Here is a 19,852-nt window from a genome sequence, read left to right on the forward strand (position 1 = left end):
GTCATTCATCATAAGTGAAGACTGCATTGTATCGTTCATAACTGGTGTAGTCTGTATTGTATCATTCATCACAGGTGTAGTCTGTAATGTATCATTTATTACTGGTGTAGTTTGTTTTGTATCATTTATCATAATTGAAGACTGCATTGTTTCATTTACCACTGGTGTAGTCTGAATTGTATCGTTCATCACAGGTGTAGTCTGTATTGTATCATTTATCACAGGTGTAGTCTCTATTGTAACATTCATTTCTGGTGTAGTTTGTATTGTATCATTGATCATAATTGAAGAATGCATTGTTTCATTCACCACTGGTGTAGTCTGTATTGTATCGTTCATCACTGGTGTAGTCTGTATTGTATCATTCATCACAGGTGTAGTCTGTATTGTATCATTTATTACTGGTGTAGTTTGTATTGTATCATTTATCATAATTGAAGACTGCATTGTTTCATTCACTACTGGTGTAGTCTGTATTGTATCGTTCATCACTTGTGTAGTCTGTATTGTATCATTCATCACAGGTGTAGTCCTTATTGTATCATTCATAACAGGTGTAGTCTGTATTGTATCATTCATTACCTGTGTAGTTTGTATTGTATCATTTATCATAATTGAAGACTGCATTGTTTCATTCACCACAGGTGTAGTCTGTATTGTATCGTTCATCACTGGTGTAGTCTGTATTGTATCATTCATTACCTGTGTAGTTTGTATTGTATCATTCATTATAATTGAAGACTGCATTGTTTCATTCACCACTAATGTAGTCTGTATTGTATCATTCATCACTGGTTTAGTCTGTTTTGTATCATTTATCACTGGTGTAGTCTGTATTGTATCATTCATCACAGGTGTAGTCTGTATTGTGTCATTCATCATTAGTGAAGACTGCATTGTATCGTTCATAACTGGTGTAGTCTGTATCGTATCATTCATCACAGGTGTAGACTGTATTGTATCATTTATTACTGGTGTAGTTTGTATTGTATCATTCATCACAGGTGTAGTCTGTATTGTATCATTCATCATAATTGAATACTGCATTGTTTCATTCACCACTGGTGTAGTCTGAATTGTATCGTTCATCACAGGTGTAGTCTGTATTGTATCATTCATCATAATTGAATACTGCATTGTTTCATTCACCACTGGTGTAGTTTGTATTGTATAGTTCATCACAGGTGTAGTCTGTATTGTATCATTCATCATAATTGAATACTGCATTGTTTCATTCACCACTGGTGTAGTTTGTATTGTATAGTTCATCATAAGTGAAGTCTGCATTGTGTCATTCATCACTGTTGTAGTCTGTATTGTGTCACTCATCACTGGTGTAGTTTGTATTGTATTATTGATCATTAGTGAAGACTGCATTATATCGTTTATCACTGGTGTAGTCTGTATTGTATCGTTCATTACAGGTGTAGTCTGTATTGTATCATTCATCATAATTGAAGACTGCATTGTTTTATTTACCACGGGTATAGTCTGTATTGTATCGTTCATCACTGGTGTAGTCTGTATTGTATCATTAATTACTGGTGTACTTTGTATTGTATCATTCATCATAATTGAAGACTGCATTGTTTCATTCACCACTGCTGTAGTCTGTATTGCATCGTTCATCACTGGTGTAGTCTGTATTTTATCATTCATCACAGGTGTAGTCTGTATTGTGTCATTCATCACAGGTGTAGTCTGTATTGTGTCATTCATCATAAGTGAAGACTGCATTGTATCGTTTATCACAGGTGTAGTCTGCATTGAATCATTCATCACAGGTGTAGTCTGTATTGTAGCATTCATCACAGGTGTAGTCTGTATTGTATCATTAATTACTGGTGTAGTTTGTTTTGTATCATTCATCATAATTGAAGACTGCATTGTTTCATTCACCACTGATGTAGTCTGTATTGTATCATTTATCACAGGTGTAGTCTGTATTGTATCATTCATTACAGGTGTAGTTTGTATTGTATCATTCATCATAAGTGAAGACTGCATTGTTTGATTTATCAATGGTGTAGTTTGTATTGTATCGTTCATCACTGGTGTAGTCTGTATTGTATCATTCATCACTGGTGTAATCTTTATTGTATCATTCATTACAGGTGTAGTTTGTATTGTATCATTCATCACAGGCGTCGTCTGTATTGTATCATTCATCACTGGTGTATTCTGTATTGTATCATTTATTACTGGTGTACTTTGTATTGTATCATTCATCGTAATTGAAGACTGCATTGTTTCATTCACGACTGCTGTAGTCTGTATTGTATCGTTCATCACTGATGCAGTCTGTATTGTATCATTTATTACTGGTGTACTTTGTATTGTATCATTCATCGTAATTGAAGACTGCATTGTTTCATTCACGACTGCTGTAGTCTGTATTGTATCGTTCATCACTGATGTAGTCTGTATTGTATCGTTCATCACAGGTGTAGTCTGTACTGTGTCATTCATCACAGATGTAGTCTGTATTGTATCATTCATTACAGGTGTAGTTTGTATTGTATCATTCATCACAGGTGTTGTCTGTATTGTATCATTCATTACAGGTGTAGTCTGTATTGTTTCATTAATCACTGGTGTAGTCTGTATTGTATCATTCATTACAGGTGTTGTCTGTATTGTATCATTCATTACAAGTGTAGTCTGTATTGTATCATTCATCACTGGTGTAGTCTGTATTGTATCATTCATTACAGTTGTAGTCATGATTATATCATTCATCACAGGTGTAGTTTGTATTGTGTCATTCATCATAAGTGAAGACTGCATTGTATCGTTCATAACTGGTGTAGTCTGTATCGTATCATTCACCACTGCTGTAGTCTGTATTGTGTCACTCATCACTGGTGTAGTTTGTATTGTATTATTGATCATTAATGAAGACTGCATTATATCGTTTATCACTGGTGTAGTCTGTATTGTATCGTTCATTACAGATGTAGTCTGTATTATATCATTTATCATAATTGAAGACTGCATTGTTTTATTTACCACGGGTATAGTCTGTATTGTATCGTTCATCACTGGTGTAGTCTGTATTGTATCATTTATTACTGGTATACTTTGTATTGTATCATTCATCGTAATTGAAGACTGCATTGTTTCATTCACCACAGGTGTAGTCTGTATTGTATCGTTCATCACTGGTGTAGTCTGTATTGTATCATTCATGACAGGTGTAGTCTGTATTGTGTCATTCATCATAAGTGAAGACTGTATTGTATCGTTCATCACTGGTGTAGTCTGTATTGTATCATTTATCACAGGTGTAGTCTGTATTGTATCATTCATTACCGGTGTAGTTTGTATTGTATCATTCATCATAAGTGAAGACTGCATTGTTTCATTAGTCTGTATTGTATTATTCATCACTGGTGTAGTCTGCATTGTATTGGTCATTACTGGTGATATCTGTATTGTAACATTCATCGTAGTTATAGTTTGTATTGTATCATTCTTTACTGATAAAAATTCTTTCATAGAACTCATTACTGGTGTAGTCTGTATTGTATTAACTGATGACAACGCAACGATTGGTTGTGTTACCTGTAAAATATCAAATTAAACTTAATTAAATTTACATACGGTTTGCGAATTACACGGCTGGTAATCTACACACGCAGAACATATGGTTCTGCAATGAAAACCGTGAGAGTCTCTTCCGGTTGTGATTGAGTGGAGTAATTATCACCGCTTCAAAAGGTATGTACATTTTCTAAATCGTAATTTTCTTATTGAACTGATCGAAATATTGAAAATCGAAGAATGCTATATGCTGTGGTGAATACTGTAATTTATTGTTGTACGTGGAGTTGAACCCTTACAAAATTAGTTGCCCCACGAGAAATTGCATAAAAAAGTGACATTTGAATTGTGAGATGGTTATATTAACAGACCTACAAGTTTAAATTTAGTTTGTTTTCTTTCGGTCAATGGGTATAAATGTCGTTTTGACGGCGTGTACACTGTCCAGTGTTGATAGACGCCTTAATAAATCTAATAACTACATTTTTTCATCATTTAATGCGTGAGGAGATCGGTTCTGATTGAGGACAATTGAGGACATCGTGAATGCATGAGGGGATGTGGAATCATATCTTTATATCCAAGCTATGAGTTGTTCAAAGTTGCCAAAATTTGTTTAGACTGTTCATGAAAAAACACATTTGAGTGCATAAATAAAATATGAGATAGAATTTTGAAATAAATTGTGGAAAGATAGGTTTTATAATATCTTTAACGAAGAATAAAAAAAAATAATGTGTAAACGTTTTTCTTTTCTTGATTTAAGTGAAAATTTTAATTTTCCCTATCATAGTTTTCTCTCCTTTATTGTTTATTTGAAGGAAAAAAAATTATTGTGAAAACAGAAATTTTGATGTTTGTTTAATATTTTGATTTATAAAATAAACCACCAAGTCTTTTTGGGGGCAGATTTGGGCAAATAACTTGATCGGTTTAGTTATTTGCCCAAATCTGCAAATGTTGAGACAGATTTACAATTTATTGGTTAGACTCGTTATGTATATAAAGAAAAGATCGACGCAATTGAAAAATGAAAATTTAAAAAAATGCACTATCGTCATACGCCCAACATTCCACGAATGTTTCTTATAATAATTAACAGTCTAGCCAATGAGTTGCAAATCTGTCTCAAAATTTGCGAAAAATCACAATTTACGCAAGGTATCGATCATTTATCTTCGTGTGACAAAAAAACACATTTGAGTGCAAAATAAAATATGAGATAGAATTTTGAATTTAGACTGTTTAATGTATATAAAGAAAACTTGGTGGTTAATTGTTTCAATCCAAATTTATTAACCAAATATCAAAATTTGGGTTTTCTTAATCATTTTTTTTTAATTTTAAATAAGTAATTCAAGGGGAAATAACTATATTCGTAAAAACTATATATTGGGCTGATAGGGAAAATTTAAATTTTTACTTGTAGCAAGAAAACAAAATCGTTGACACAATTTTTCTTCTTTTTATTCTTCGTAAAACATATTATGAAACCTATCTTCCAACAATTTATTTTAAAATTCTATTCCATTATTTTTGTTGCACACAAATATGTTTTTTCATGAACAAAAGGCAAGTTTCAACAACTCATAGCTTGGATATAAAGACACGCATAAAATAATGAAAAAATGTAGTTTTTAGATTTATAAAGACGTCTACCAACACCGGACAGCGTACACGCCGCCAAAAACGACATTCATATCAATTGAACTTGTAGGTCTGTTAATATAACCATTTCAAAATTCAAATGTCACTTTTTTATGCAATTTCTCGTGGGGCAACTAATTTTGTAGGAGTTCAACTCCACGTGCAACAGTAAACGATACACGCATCTCTTCGTTAAAGTATTCACCACAGCATAGCATTCTCCGATATTTAATATTTTGATCAGTTGAATAAGAAAATTACGATTTAGAAATGTACATACGTTTTGAAGCGGTGATAATTACTCCACTCAAGTACAACCGGAAGATCCTCTCACGGTTTTCATTGCAGAACCAAATGTTCTGCTTGTGTAGATTACCAGCCGTGATTAACTGTTTACAATTCATGTATACAGATTGTATACCTGTCTTCAGAAAATATACCATAAAGAAATAGATATATAACAGAAGCGAATAGTTAATATTTTAAACTGGTTGAGAAAAGGTGCGTCGACATGATACATTACTTTTATTAAATTTGGATTTACCATTTGAAACAGTAATATTATTTGAAAATACATTATTGGTCTTGTATGATTTTTATTGTTAGTCATTGTGTATATTTCGGACGTCTATTAACACTGAACTAGTATACATTTTTGTTTAAAGGGCAGCTGAAGCACGACACCGTGTGCTGGAGATTCTCGCTGAATTGAAGACTCAAGGTGGCCTTTGGCGGTTTTCTGCTCTTTGGTCGGATTGCTGTCATTTTGAAACATTTCCCATTTCCATTCTGATTTTTTTTATATAAATATATGTATAAACTTTAAAAAAAAAAATAAAAGAGAAAAATATGATAAAAAGAGATTTTGTCGAATGCTTAACGTACAGGATATCCAATTATAGCACTCAATTCAACATCAGACAATTTCTTGAATGTTTTTGCGGCTTCTGTGGCTGGAACAACGGCACCATCTTTGTAAACCTCAAATGTAACATCAACTGCTGTACCATTAACTCTTTGAGTTTCTGTTACCTGAATACGAAAATGCAACTTACAGTGATTTGGATTGGACTACTAAACATGACATTAATTTCTAACGAAGTTAATGCAATGATATCTAAAGGAATTTTCTTTGTTTTGTTCACAAAGGAATGTCGTGTCGACGAAATATACTTGGTTGGCTCTGCATTTTTTATCGACACTTTATGCGATTAACAGATAAAATATGACATTTTTTTTATATTACCCAGTGTCGAACTGTTGAAGTCAATTAAGTTTTATTGAATTTTTGTGTTATTTTCGTTCACCCCTCATACCCTTTTATTTATATACATTAGCCTACAGCTTCATTTCAAACTCAGTTCACATAGTATATTTCAGTGTTTCATTATATTAAGCCCCGGTCACAACATATCGTACGATTTTTTGTCGTGGAAGATCTATAAAATAGTTGTCGTGGCACTGTCGTGCAAAATGACAAAAAAATATTTCGAGTAGTCACATCAGCTATGCCATGCCCACGATGGTTTCACGACGGGTAGAAGACATTAAAAAAGAAAAGTAATTGAACTGTAATTGTGCTTATCGCAAGTTGGTCGTCCGACAGTCGTGCGCCAGTTGTGCGACAATCGCACGGCAATCCTGAGTAATTTTTGGCTATTTTTCAGGTTTTCATGTATTGGGATGCGCGTGTGACTGTCGTGGAACTGTCGTGCCACTGTCGCACGACTATCGTGTCACTGTTATGAGAAGGGCAAGTCTTCGGAAAAGTTTTTAAAACATTCGCCAGGCTCTATCCGCATTAATCCAACGAAATCACCGGCAGGTTTACGTCCCAACTCTTGCATCAGTGTATTCCACTGCAAACACATCAGGCGCCGTTCGATCATTGCCTAACCAAACCAACGTCGAGCGAACCTATATTGTTCACGTGCTCGAATCAACGTTAACAGGACCATATTTTGCTCTTGTTGGAGTACGGCAAGGTGACTATTCAGCATGGCCAAGCATAATCGTTTTGGTGGAATAACCATCCTCTTTAAACGGCAGACGGTATGTTTTTCCAAACATTCATTCCTACCGAATTGTATTCTTCTAAATAACACGAAAATATGCGCACGACGAACGTGAACCTGTCGTACGACACACAATCAATGTTGTGCGAGCATCGTACGAAATTTGGTATTTGTCAGACAATCGTGCGACTGTATAACGAGTGTCTTGCGACAGTCGTGAGATTGTCGTATGACAGTCCTGCGACGATTGTTTAAATAAAATGATTTATGTTGGTACCCACGACAAGGTGTTTATCGCGCAAAAGTCGCACGAATGTGGTGAGAGACTCTCACGACAGCAACAAAACAGTGACACGACAAAAAATCGTAGAGTAAAAAAGGTGCATGTCCAATTTTCGTCCCACGACACACGACAGCGCAACGATGTTCAAAATATCGTGCAACTGTCGTGCGATTGTCGTACGACGATCACAGATGACCCGTGATTTGACCAAATTTCATGTCGGGGCGCTGCATAGATGTGTCGTGGGTTCGTTGTGACCAGGGCTTAAAACATACCTTAACATCAACGCCTTGGTGTGCTTGTCTTTTATCTCTGATCGACCTTTTTCGCGGTGAACCGCTGGCTGCAATAAAACTCTCCTCAAGACCTAAACACGAATTTGAAATACGTATGAAAAAACATGACAAAACTATGTAAATCTACAAAAAGTCGATGCAAATTGAGAAATAATTTGTTATCCTAGTATTCAGTACATACACGTGTGCCATATGTGTAACATGATCTTCTCACAGGTCCAAAGCACCGCAAATAAGTCAGAATATTGATGAGGTTTAGGTTTTTGATTTTGTGCTTTGTAGATTGTTCTCTTGTGTATTTTTTTGTGGTTTTTTGTTGCCATGGTATTGTCAGTTCTTTTCCGACAGATGAATTTGACTATTCCTTTGATATTTCCATCGTACTTATTCAGTCGAGTCCTCCTCTGAATATGCTTGTCTCTTATGTATATGCTAAAACAACAAGTGGTCAACATTTGGAAAGGGTTTTGAATCATCGTCGTATCTGATGAATTCATTTAAATGGCTATATCTGTAGCAATAGAAAAATACAAATGTTACACTTTTTCTTATCTATACATAACTCAATAGTTCACCGTTTTTAGGTTGCTTCTTTCTGTAATATTTCCTTACATACCCTTTCATCATTCAATTAACTTTCAAAATGATAGTTTTTTTCTTTCGAGCACAACTTCAATAGATGACATACAAATCGTTTTTTACGGTACTTGCAATTGTGTAAAAATAAAACTTAATTGCACTTATTTCTAAAACAGAATATCAATTCTTCATATTTTTTCATTGTTAGTTCATACTTATAGTTATTGGATATACCTTTCTTGATCTTGTCTTTGAATTCCTGACTATTAATATCAACACTTTCTTCCACGTTCAATGTTACTGAAAGACGATTGTCCGGAACCACCACACTTAAAGTTGAAGGCAAAACAGAGGAAAATGTAGAAGAAACAACAACTGGAGAAGATACTATCTCTTTAACTGATGAAGATAATATCTCTTTGACTGATGAAACAGCTTTTGTCTGTATTATATCATTCATCACTGATGTTGTCTGTATTGTTTCGTTCATCACTGATGTCGTCTGTATTGCATCGTTCATCACCGATGTCGTCTGCATTGTATCATTCATCACTGGTGTCGTCTGTATAGTTTTGTTCATCACTGATGTCGTCTGTATTGTATCATTCATCACTGGTGTTGTCTGTTTTGTTTCGTTCATCATTCCTGAAGTCTGAATTGTATCCTTCATCACTGGTGTAGTCTGTATTGTATCATTCATTACAGATGTAGTCTGTATTGTATCATTCATCACTGGTGTATTTTGTATTGTATCATTCATCACTGGTGTGCTCTGTATTGGATCATTCATTACAGGTGAAGTCTGTATTGTATCATTCATTACTGATGTAGTCTGTATTGGTTCGTTCATCACTATTGAAGACAGCATTGTATCATTCATCACAGTTGTAGTCTGTTTTGTATCGTTCATCACTCCTGAAGTCTGTATTGTATCATTCATTACTGGTGTTGTCTGTATTGTATCATTCATCATTAGTGAGGACTGTATTGTATCATTCATCACTGATGTACTGTGTATTGTATCGTTGATCATTGGTGTAGTTTGTATTTTATCACTCATCACTGGTGTAGTCTGTTTTGTATCATTCATCACTGGTGTAGTCAGTATTGTATCATTCATCACAGGTGTAGTCTGTACTGTATCATTCATCACTGGTGAAGTCTGTATTTTATCACTCATCACTGGTGTAGTCTGTTTTGTATCATTCATCACTGGTGTAGTCAGCATTGTATCATTTATAACTAGTGAAGACATCATGGTATCATTCATCACAGGTGTAGTCTGTACTGTATCAATCATCATAAGTGAAGACTGCATTGTATCATTCATCACTGGTGAAGTCTGTATTGTTTCATTCGTAACTATCGAAGACATCATAGTAACGTTCATCACTGGTGTAGTCAGTATTGTATCACTCGAAATTAGTGAAGATATCATGGTATCGTTCATCACTGGTGAAGACATCATTGTATCGTTCATCATTGGTGTAGTCTGTATTGTATCATTCGTAACTAGTGAAGACATCATGGTATCGTTCATCACAGGTGTAGTCTGTATTGTATCATTCGTAAATAGTGAAGACATCATTGTATCGTTCATCACAGGTGTAGTCTGTATTGTATCATTCATCACTAGTGAAGACTGCATTGTATCATTCATCACTGGTGAAGTCTGTATTTTATCACTCATCACTGGTGTAGTCTGTTTTGTATCATTCATCACTGGTGTAGTCAGTATTGTATCATTTATAACTAGTGAAGACATCATGGTATCATTCATCACAGGTGTAGTCTGTACTGTATCATTCATCATAAGTGAAGACTGCATTGTATCATTCATCACTGGTGAAGTCTGTATTGTTTCATTCGTAACTATCGAAGACATCATAGTAACGTTCATCACTGGTGTAGTCAGTATTGTATCACTCGAAATTAGTGAAGATATCATGGTGTCGTTCATCACTGGTGAAGACATCATTGTATCGTTCATCATTGGTGTAGTCTGTATTGTATCATTCGTAAATAGTGAAGACATCATTGTATCGTTCATCACAGGTGTAGTCTGTATTATATCATTCATCACTAGTGAAGACAGCATTGTATCGTTTATAACTGGTGTAGTCAGTATTGTATCATTCGTAACTGGTGAAGACATCATTGTATCGTTCATCACTGGTGCAGTCTGCGTTGTAACATTCGTAACTAGTGAAGACATCATGGTATCGTTCATCACTGGTGAAGTCAGTATTGTATCATTCGTAACTAGTGAAGCCATCATTGTTTCGTTCATCACTGGTGTAGTTTGTATTGTTTCATTCATTACTTGTGTAGTTTGTATTGTATCGGTCATCACTGGTGTAGTCAGATTTGTATTATTCGTAACTAGTGATGACATCATTGTATAGTTCATCACAGGTGTAGTCTGTATTGTATCATTCATCATTAGTGAAGACATCATGGTATCGTTCATCACTGGTGTAATCAGTATTGTATCATTCGTAACTAGTGATGACATCATTGTATAGTTCATCACAGGTGTAGTCTGTATTGTATCATTCATCATTAGTGAAGACATCATGGTATCGTTCATCACTGGTGTAGTCAGTATTGTATCATTCGTAACTAGTGATGACATCATTGTATAGTTCATCACAGGTGTAGTCTGTATTGTATCATTCATCATTAGTGAAGACATCATGGTATCGTTCATCACTGGTGTAGTCAGTATTGTATCATTCGTAACTAGTGATGACATCATGGTATTGTTCATTACTGGTGAAGTCAGTATTGTATCATTCGTAACTAGTGAAGCCATCATTGTTTCGTTCATCACTGGTGTAGTTTGTATTGTTTCATTCATTACTTGTGTAGTTTGTATTGTATCGGTCATCACTGGTGTAGTCAGTATTGTATCATTCGTAACTAGTGAAGACATCATTGTATAATTCATCACTGGTGTAGTCTGTATTGTATCATTCATCATTAGTGAAGACATCATTGTATCGTTCATCACCGGTGTAGTCAGTATTGTATCATTCATCATTAGTGAAGACATCATTGTATCGTTCATCACCGCTGTAGTCAGTATTGTATCATTCATCATTAGTGAAGACATCATTGTATCGTTCATCACCGGTGTAGTCTGTATTGTATCATTCATCATTACTGAAGACATCATTGTATAGTTCATCATTGGTGTAGTATGTATTGTATCACTCGTAACTAGTGAAGACACCATTGTATCGTTCATCATCGGTGTAGTCAGTATTGTATCAGTCATCATTAGTGAAGACATCATGGTATCGTTCACCACTGGTGTAGTCAGTACTGTATCATTCGTAACAAGTGATGACATCATTGTATAGTTTATCACCGGTGTAGTCAGTATTGTATCATTCTTCATTAGTGAAGACATCATGGTATCGTTCATCACTGGTGTAGTCAGTATTGTATCATTCGCAACTAGTGAAGACATCATTGTTTCGTTCATCACTGGTGTAGTTTGTTTTGTGTCATTCATCACTTGTGTAGTTTGTATTGTACCGTTCATCACTGGTGTAGTCAGTATTGTATCATTAGTAACTAGTGATGACATCATTGTATAGTTCATCATTGGTGTAATCAGTATTGTATCATTCGTAACTAGTAAAGACATCATTAAATCGTTCATCACTGTTGTAGTCTTTATCGTATCATTTATCACTGGTGTAGTTTTTATTGTATCATTCATCACTGGTGTAGTCAGTATTGTATCATTTATAACTAGTGAAGACATCATGGTATCATTCATCACTTGTATAGTCTGTATTGTATCATTCGTCATAAGTGAAGACTGCATTGTATCATTCATCACTGGTGAAGTCTGTATTGTTTCATTCGTAACTATCGAAGACATCATTGTAACGTTCATCACTGGTGTAGTCAGTATTGTATCATTGGTAACTAGTGAAGACATCATTGTATCATTAATCACTGGTGTAGTCAGTATTGTATCATTCATCATTAGTGAAGACATCATTGTATTGTTCATCACCGGTGTAGTCAGTATTGTATCATTCATCATTAGTGAAGACATCATTGTATCGTTCATCACTGGTGTAGTCTGTATTGTATCATTCGTAACTAGTGAAGACATTATTGTATCGTTCATAACTGGTGTAGTCTGTATTGTATCATTCGTAACTAGTGAATACATCATTGTTTCGTTCATCACCGGTGTAGTCGGTATTGTATTATTCGTAACTGGTGAAGACATCACTGTTTCGTTCATCACTGGTGTAGTCTGTATTGTATCAATCGTAACTAGTGAAGACATCATTGTTTCGTTTATCACTGGTGTAGTCAGTATTGTATCATTCGTAACTAGTGAAGACATCATTGTTTCGTTCAGCACTGTTGTAGTCAGTATTGTATTATTCGTAAGTGGTAAAGACATCATTGTTTCGTTCATCACTGGTTTAGTCTGTATTGTATCATTTGTAACTAGTGAAGACATCATTGTTTCGTTCATCACTGGTGGAGTCTGTATTGTATCATTCGTAACTAGTAGAGACATCATTGTTTCGTTCATCACTGGTGTAGTCAGTACAGTATCATTCGTAACTAGTGATGACATCATTGTTTCGTTCATCAATGGTGTAGTCAGTATTGCATCATTCGTAATTGGGGAAGATATCATTGTTTCGGTCATCAATGGTGTATCGTTCATCACTGGTGTAGTCTGTATTGTATCATTCGTAACTAGTGAAGACATTATTGTATCGTTTATCACTGGTGTAGTCTGTATTGTATCATTCTTAATTAGTGAAGACATCATTGTATCGTTCATAACTGGTGTAGTCTGTATTGTATCATTCGTAACTAGTGAAGACATCATTGAATCGTTCATCACAGGTGTAGTCTGTATTGTATCATTCGTAATTAATGAAGACATCACTGTATCGTTCATCACTGGTGTAGTCAGTATTGTATCATTCGTAACTAGTGAAGACACCATTGTATCGTTCATTAGTGGTGTAATCAGTATTGTATCATTCGTAACTAGTGAAGACGTCATTGAATCGTTCATCACAGGTGTGGTCTGTATTGTATCATTCGTAACTAGTGAAAACATCATTGTATCGTTCATCACAGGTGTAGTCTGTATTGTATCATTAGTAACTAGTGAAGACATCATTGTATCGTTTATCACTGGTGTAGTCTGTATTGTATCATTCGAAACTAGTGAAGACATCATTGTATCGTTCATCACCGTTGTAGTCAGTATTTTATTATTCATTACAGGTGTTGTCTGTATTGTATCATTCATTGCAGGTGTAGTCTGTATTGAATCGTTCATCACTGGTATAGTCTGTATTGTATCATTCGGTACTAGTGAAGACATCATTGTATCGTTTATCACTGGTGCAGTCTGTATTGTATCATTCGTAACTAGTGAAGACATAATTGAATCGTTCATCACTGGTGAAGTCTGTATTGTATCATTCGGTACTAGTGAAGACATCATTGTATCGTTCATCACAGGTGTAGTCTGTATTGTATCATTCATAACTAGTGAAGACAGCATTGTATCGTTTATCGCTGGTGTAGTCTGCATTGTATCATTCGTAACTAGTGAAGACATGATTGTATCGTTCATCACTGGTGTGGTCTGTATTGAATCATTCGTAACTAATGAAGACATCATTGAATCGTTTATCACTGGTGTTGTCTGTATTGTATCATTCGTAACTGGTGAAGACATCATTGTATCGTTTATCGCTGGTGTAGTCTGTATTGTATCATTCGAAATCAGTGAAGACATCATTGTATCGTTCATCACCGGTGTAGTCAGTATTGTATCATTCGTAACTAGTGAAGACATAATTGAATCGTTCATCACTGGTGTAGTCTGTATTGTATCATTCGTTACTAGTGAAGACATCATTGAATCGTTCATCACTGGAGTAGTCTGTATTGTATCATTCGTAACTAGTGAAGACACCATTGTATCGTTCATCACTGGTTTAGTCTGTATTCTATCATTCGTAACTAGTGAAGACATCAGTGTATCGTTCATCACCGGTGTAGTCAGTATTGTATCATTCGTTACTAGTGAAGACAACATTGTATCGTTCATCACAGGTGTAGTCTGTATTGTATCATTCGTAATTAGTGAAGACACCATTGTATCGTTCATCACCGGTGTAGTCAGTATTGTATCATTCGTAATTAGTGAAGACATCATTGTATCGTTCATCACTGGTGTAGTTTGTATGGTATCATTCGTAATTAGTGAAGACACCATTGTATCGTTCATCACCGGTGTAGTCAGTATTGTATCATTCGTAATTAGTGAAGACACCATTGTATCGTTCATCACTGGTGTAGTCAGTATTGTATCATTCGTAACTAGTGAAGACACCATTGTATCGTTCATCACTGGTGTAGTCTGTATTGTATCATTCATCACCGGTGTAGTCAGTATTGTATCATTCGTAATTAGTGAAGACACCATTGTATCGTTCATCACTGGTGTAGTCAGTATTGTATCATTCGTAATTAGTGAAAACACCATTGTATCGTTCATCACCGGTGTAGTCAGTATTGTATTATTAGTAAGTAGTGAAGACATCATTGTATCGTTCATCACAGGTGTAGTCTGTATTGTATCATTCATTACTGATGTCGTCTGTATTGTGTCATTCATCACTGGTGATGTCTGTATTATATCATACATTACTGGTGTAGTCTGTATTGCATTATTCATCACTGGTGTCGTCTGTATTGTGTCGTTCATCACTGGTGTAGTGTGTATTGTATCGTTAATTACTAATGAAGTCTGTACTTTATCATTCGTTACTGGTGTAGTATGTAGCCCTGATGTAGTCTGTATTGTATCATTCATCACTGGTGTAGTCTGTATTGTATCATTCATTACAGATGAAGTCTGATTTGCATAATTCATCAATAGTGTAGTCTGTATTATATCATGTATTACTGATAAAGACTCTGTCGTGGAACTCATCACTGATATAGTCTGTATTGTATTATTCATCACTGGTGTACTCTTTATTGTTTTATCTGATGTCAAAGCAACGATTGCTTGTGCTACCTGTAAAATATCAAAATAAACTTATTTAAATTTGCATACGTTTTGCAACTGTTTACTATTCATTTATATAGATTGTATACCTATCTTTAGGCAACGTGTCATAAAGATATAGATATAAAACAGACAAACAGAGGCGGATAGTTTATGTTTTAAACCGGATGAGAAAAGGTGCGTCGAATTGACACACTACTTATAGGTTGCACTTTGTAAATACAGCTGTTTCTCAAAACACGCCTTTTTTGGGGAGTAATAGAATATTCATAGAACATTAATTTTGTTTACATACTGGTTCCCAGTTATGCTCTCTGTGTTCCATATCGCAAAGACAGAACTTGGGAATGTTACCAGTAAATAAACAAGTGCATATTGTTTACATTGAAATCTGTGGTAACCTTTCATTCAAGGTAAGGGTAGTTAAGAAAATTAGTGTAAGTTTAAACTCTGAGAAGTTCAGGGCATATATACGTTGAAAATATGCCGCACAGCCCTATATTTTGACCTTTGAAAAAAATTGTGGTGCATATGAACTTTCAATTCTAGGATAAGATTTTTTTCAAAACTTCATAGTAAAAGTGGTACAGTTTTAGCCGTAAAAGGAGTTCCTATGGGAAATTGCATTGTCAATATTTACAGAAATGCAACCTATATAGGGTGAAAAAGGGGAACATTCAGAATTAAACCAAATTTGCTTTATTTCACAGATTTTAAAGAAATTATCTCAAATAAGAAGTTTTATAAATATTTAATGAAGATTGATAGAATCCTGGGCCTTAAATATGATGACTCAGCATAAATTCACAGTTTACAGTATGCATAGTTTACTTAAAGTCCTGGATACAAAATTAAATCATAATATTTGCATATTTGTAAGTTAAATTTTTAAGAAGTGCTTATGTTTACTCTTCGCAGTCATTGAAACTCATAGATCCTTCCTGAATATTATTTATGGGGTATTTGTGTCCTTTCGATAACCCAAAAGTAAGCCGCAACACCTAAATCTGCATTTTTGTCACCACGGCATTATAAATACAAGCTAGAAAAACAAAAATATCTCAAGAAAACTTACAATAGTGTGTTCTATCCTGAATATGTACTAAATATTCCAAATTGCTAGAAACAGCAGAATGATTTAGGAAATTTGAGGCCCAAGGGGCAAAAAACATAGAAAATTGCCTACCCCCTTGGTCATAAAACAAATAATTTAACTTGTAAATGCTATGATTTTATGATTTTAAAGTTCTTGATATAGAAAACAATAACTATGCTTGGAAGTTATGCAAAAATCAGATGTTAGCAGTCATCTATACAACATTTTAAGTGAATTTATATCTCAGACTGGTATCTGCATACATACAACTATTGCAAATATGGCTTTGTTTGAACACTTCTATTATATATAGTAGCTAAATTGTGTCAGATATATGGTTATAGATGATACTGTTGTGACAAGAATTCTAAATTGACCATTTGAGGCAGAAAATGTGTTCTTTAATTGACAAATAGGCATACAGTAAGATGTGGACTGGAGATAGAGGTTGGATTGGATACTTTATATAATCTTGAATGTTGTAATGATTGATTGCTAAACATTACATTTCTGATATTCTGATATGCTTTCAATATGTTATCAAAACAGTTTTTAACAGGTTCTAGGCATTTTTTATCAGAAAATATGCAAATAGGGTAAGCTGGCAATAATTAAAGTCTTGTTTTCAAATTCTTTAAAAAATTGAAACAGGGGAGGGGGTATAAAATGTATAGTAAAGAAAAACTAAGAGTATACACAGTGATTTCTTTAAGACTTTAATTCTGATAAATGAGTATTAATGTGAGAAAAACTGATTTTAGAGAGTTTTCTATTTGAATAAATGTCTGTATAGGTTGCACTTTGTAAATACAGCTGTTTCTCAAAACACTCCTTTTTTGGGGAGTAATAGAATATTCATAGAAAATTAATTTTGTTTACATACTGGTTCCCAGTTATGCTCTCTGTGTTCCATATCGCAAAGACAGAACTTGGGAATGTTACCAGTAAATAAACACGTGCATATTGTTTACATTGAAATCTGTGGTAACCTTTCATTCAAGGTAGGGGTAGTTAAGAAAATTAGTGTAAGTTTAAACTCTGAGAAGTTCAGGGCATATAAACGTTGAAAATATGCCGCACAGCCCTATATTTTGACCTTTGAAAAAAATTGTGGAGCATATGAACTTTCTATTCTAGGATAAGATTTTTTTCAAAACTTCATAGTAAAAGTGGTACAGTTTTAGCCGTAAAAGGAGTTCCTATGGGAAATTGCATTGTCAATATTTACAGAAATGCAACCTATATATAATAAATTTCGATTTACCATTTGAAACAAATATATGATTTGAATAACATTATTTAAATATCTGTATGGACTTGAAAAAGAGAAAAATAACAGAGAAAAATATAATAAAAAGAGATTTGAATGATAAACGTACAGGATATCCAATTGTGGCGCTCAATTCAACAGCAGACAATTTCTTGAATGTATTAACGGCTTCTGTTGCTGGAACAACGGCACCATCTTGGTGAACCTCAAATTTTACATCAACTGCTGAACCATTAGTTCTTTGAGTGTCTGTTACCTGAATATGAAAATACAACTTACAGTGATTTGTATGGGACTTATAAACATGACATCCATTTAACACAAAGTTACTGCAATGCTATTTACAGGAATTTTCTTTTTTTGTTCATAAAGGAATTTCGTGTCGACGACAGCTACTTGGTTGTCTCGGCATTGTTTTATCGACACTCGATGCGATTAAGAGATTAACATATGACAATGTTTTGTTAATTGTTGTATTATTTTCGATCACCCCACATACACTTTTTATATTCAATGTATGGGCATTATATTTTCTGGCTTGTGCGTCCGTTCGCTCGTCCATCCGTTTATCTGTTCCTCCGTCTGTCCCGCTTCAGGTTAAATATTTTGGTCTAGGTAGTTTTTGATGAATTTTAAGTCCAATCAACTTGCAACTTAGCACACATGATCCCTATGATATGATCTTTCTAATTGTAATGTCAAATGAGAGTTTTTACCATATATTCACGGTCCACTGAACATAGAAACGATAGTGCAGATGGGGCATCCGTGTACTAGGAACAAATTCTTGATTTATATGCATTAGCCTACGACTTCATTTTAAACACAGCTCATATAATATATGTCAATGCTTTATTATGTTAAACATACCTTGACATCAACGCCTTGGTTTGCTTGTCTTTTATCTCTGATCGACCGTTTCCGCCGTGAACCGGTCGCTGCAAGAAAACTCTCCTCAAGGCCTAAATATAAATTTACAATACGTATTTAAAACCATGAAACAACTATGCGAGTCTACAAAATTGAGAAATAATTTGTAATACTAGTATTCAGTACATACACGGGTGCCATATGTGTAACATGATCTCCTTACATGTCCGAAGCACCGGAGATACATCTGAACTTTGGTGTGGTTAAGTTTTTCTATGTTGTGTTTTGTAGACTTTACGTTTTCTTCGTTTTTCGTTTTTTTTTTATATTGCCATGGCATTGTCAGTTCTTTTTCGACTGATGAGTTTGACTATCCCTTTGATATCTTCCACCGTTCTTATTTAGTTTCGTCTTCAGAATACACATGTCTCTTGTGTACATACTAAAACAACAAGTAGTAAACATTTGGAAAGGGTTTTCGGATCATCGTCGTACCTGTTGATTTCATTTACTTGCCTAGATCTAGAGCAATAGAAAAAATACCAATGTTACACATTTTTGCATATCTAAATATACATGTAGCTGTTGTTTGGTTGCTTATTTCTGTGATATATCCGTATATACCCTTTCATCATTAAATCAAATTTCAAAATGATAGTTTTATCTTTAAAGCACAACCTCAATAGATGAACTACAATTGTTTTTTTAACTGTACATGCAACTATGTAAAAATGAAATTGTATTGTAATTATTTCCAAAAATAATCTTAATATTTTATCATTGTTGGTTAATACTAAAATCTATTGGATATAGCCCATACCTTTCTCTATCTTGTCTTTGAATTCCTGACTAGTGATATCCACACTTTCTTTCACGTTCAGTACTACTGAAAGTTGATTGTCTTGAACCACAACACTTGAAGTTGGTTGTGTCATGGAATTTGAAGGTAAAACAGAGGAAAATAAATTCATTTTAGATGATCCAACATCTGTAGAAGAAATTAAATCTTTAATTGTATCATTCATCATAATTGAAGTTTTTATGGTATCATGCATGACAGTTGAAGTCTGTATTGTATCATTCCTTACAGGGAAAGTCTGCATTGTATTATTCTTTACAGGCGTGGTCTGTATGATATCTTTCATCGCAGCTGTAGTATAAATTGTATC

Source organism: Mytilus galloprovincialis, chromosome 7, assembly GCF_965363235.1.
Source record: "Mytilus galloprovincialis chromosome 7, xbMytGall1.hap1.1, whole genome shotgun sequence".
Lineage (NCBI taxonomy): Eukaryota > Metazoa > Mollusca > Bivalvia > Mytilida > Mytilidae > Mytilus > Mytilus galloprovincialis.